Here is a 2,500-nt window from a genome sequence, read left to right on the forward strand (position 1 = left end):
ACGCCTCCCGATCGCTAGTTGGCATCGTTTATAGTCAGAACTAGGACGGTATCTGATCGTCTTCGAACCTCTGACTTTCGCTCTTGATTAAAGAAAACATTCTTGGCGAATGCTTTCGCAGTAGTTCGTCTTCCGCCGATCCAAGAATTTCACCTCTAACGGCAGAGTACGGACGCCCCCGTCTGTCCCTCTTAATCATTACCTCGTGCTCCGAAAACCAACAAAATAGAACCGAGGTCCTATTCCATTATTCCATGCAACACTATGCAGGCGAACAGCCTGCTTTGAACACTCTAATTTTTTCAAAGTAAACTTATCGGCCACCGCCGACACTCAGTCAAGAGCACCGACGGAGAACCGAAGGTGAGGCGAACGCAACCAGTGACACGCCTTGCGACGGACCGGCGGCGCTCGCCCAAAATCCAACTACGAGCTTTTCAACCGCAACAACTTTAGCATACACTGTTGGAGCTGGAATTACCGCGGCTGCTGGCACCAGACTTGCCCTCCAATGGATACTCGTTAAGAGTTTTAGGATGTACTCATTCCAATTACAGGGCCTCGTTAGAGTCCTGTATTGTTATTTTTCGTCACTACCTCCCCGTGTCGGGAATGGGTAATTTGCGCGCCTGCTGCCTTCCTTGGATGTGGTAGCCGTTTCTCAGGCTCCCTCTCCGGAATCGAACCCTGATTCCCCGTTACCCGTTATCACAAAGGTAGGCACGTAGCGTACCTTCGACAGTTGATAGGGCAGACACTTGAATGATACGTCGTCGGTGCAGAGACCGTACGATCCGCGTGGTTATCCAGAGTCATCAAACGTCACAGGACGAACCCGGTCGGTTTTGATCTGATAAAAGCGCGCCTCCCGAAGTCGGCGCTTAATGCATGTATTAGCTCTAGAATTACCACAGTTATCCACTTCGCTTACGAGACCAAATAAACCAAGACTGATTTAATGAGCCATTCGCAGTTTCGCTTTACGAGAACTCGTACTTGCACCTGCATGGCTTAATCTTTGAGACAAGCATATCACTACTGGCAGGATCAACCAGATAGCTGCGACAGCTGCGCTCGGCCCTTGCTGGGCCGCCCGGCGCGTGCTCGTCGCATTCGTTTAAGACCGAGGCAATCGCCTGCGGCCGTACTCAGCTTCGACAGTCGCTGGCCGCGACGTCCACGCTCTCGCCGGCAGTGCCAGGCGGAGCGATTTGCGTTTTTTCTTTGCTCGCCCTCTCTCGGGCTCGATCCATTCAGTTTCGCACAAACAAGAGCTCTGCCGGCCGCCTGCAGCGGTGCCTAAAACCCGGGCATAACAATGCGACCGTTCTGCTAGGCCGACAAGCGCTCAAGCCAGACGCTCGATCGAACGCCCCCTACATATTAGTCGAGACAACGGCTCGCTCATTAGCATCGCGTTTGTACTTTAACTTTTTTCGGCTCGGCTTCTTTCGACGCCGATGCCGGCGACGCAGCACTCTCTCGCCCACCAGCCACCGAGAAAAGGGTGCGCTCCGACCGGCCCCGCACCGCTCTTTCATGGCTCATTCGAGTTTACTGTCTTTCGCTCTGACATGCCTTACCTAGGGTTAGGTTAGTATGCTTGCACGTTTGTACTTTAACTTTTTTCGGCTCGGCTTCTTTCGACGCCGATGCCGGCGACGCAGCACTCTCTCGCCCGCCAGCCACCGAGAAAAGGGTGCGCTCCGACCGGCCCCGCACCGCTCTTTCATGGCTCATTCGAAATTACTGTCTTCCGCTCTGACATGCCTTACCTAGGGTTAGGTTAGTATGCTTGCACGTTTGTACTTTAACTTTTTTTGGCTCGGCTTCTTTCGACGCCGATGCCGGCGACGCAGCACTTTCTCGCCCGCCAGCCACCGAGAAAAGGGTGCGCTCCGACCGGCCCCGCACCGCTCTTTCTTGGCTCATTCGAAATTACTGTCTTTCGCTCTGACATGCCTTACCTAGGGTTAGGTTAGTATGCTTGCACGTTTGTACTTTAACTTTTTTCGGCTCGGCTTCTTTCGACGCCGATGCCGGCGACGCAGCACTCTCTCGCCCGCCAGCCACCGAGAAAAGGGTGCGCTCCGACCGGCCCCGCACCGCTCTTTCATGGCTCATTCGAAATTACTGTCTTTCGCTCTGACATGCCTTACCTAGGGTTAGGTTAGTATGCTTGCACGTTTGTACTTTAACTTTTTTTGGCTCGGCTTCTTTCGACGCCGATGCCGGCGACGCAGCACTCTCTCGCCCACCAGCCACCGAGAAAAGGGTGCGCTCCGACCGGCCCCGCACCGCTCTTTCTTGGCTCATTCGAAATTACTGTCTTTCGCTCTGACATGCCTTACCTAGGGTTAGGTTAGTATGCTTGCACGTTTGTACTTTAACTTTTTTCGGCTCGGCTTCTTTCGACGCCGATGCCGGCGACGCAGCACTCTCTCGCCCGCCAGCCACCGAAAAAAGGGTGCGCTCCGACCGGCCCCGCACCGCTCTTTCA

General features: G+C 54.2%; 1 non-coding gene across 1 annotated transcript in view; it reads right to left on the reverse strand.

Moving 5' to 3' along the window:
• Positions 1-1,058, reverse strand: part of LOC144424911 (small subunit ribosomal RNA) — a 1,810-nt gene extending 752 nt beyond the window's left edge. The window contains exon 1 of the ribosomal RNA XR_013477130.1: positions 1-1,058. This exon is cut by the window's left edge and continues 752 nt beyond it. This is a non-coding gene — a ribosomal RNA (small subunit ribosomal RNA).
• Between the last annotated feature and the right edge of the window lie 1,442 nt (positions 1,059-2,500).

Source organism: Styela clava, chromosome 6 (genome assembly GCF_964204865.1).
Source record: "Styela clava chromosome 6, kaStyClav1.hap1.2, whole genome shotgun sequence".
NCBI classification, from domain to species: Eukaryota; Metazoa; Chordata; class Ascidiacea; order Stolidobranchia; family Styelidae; genus Styela; species Styela clava.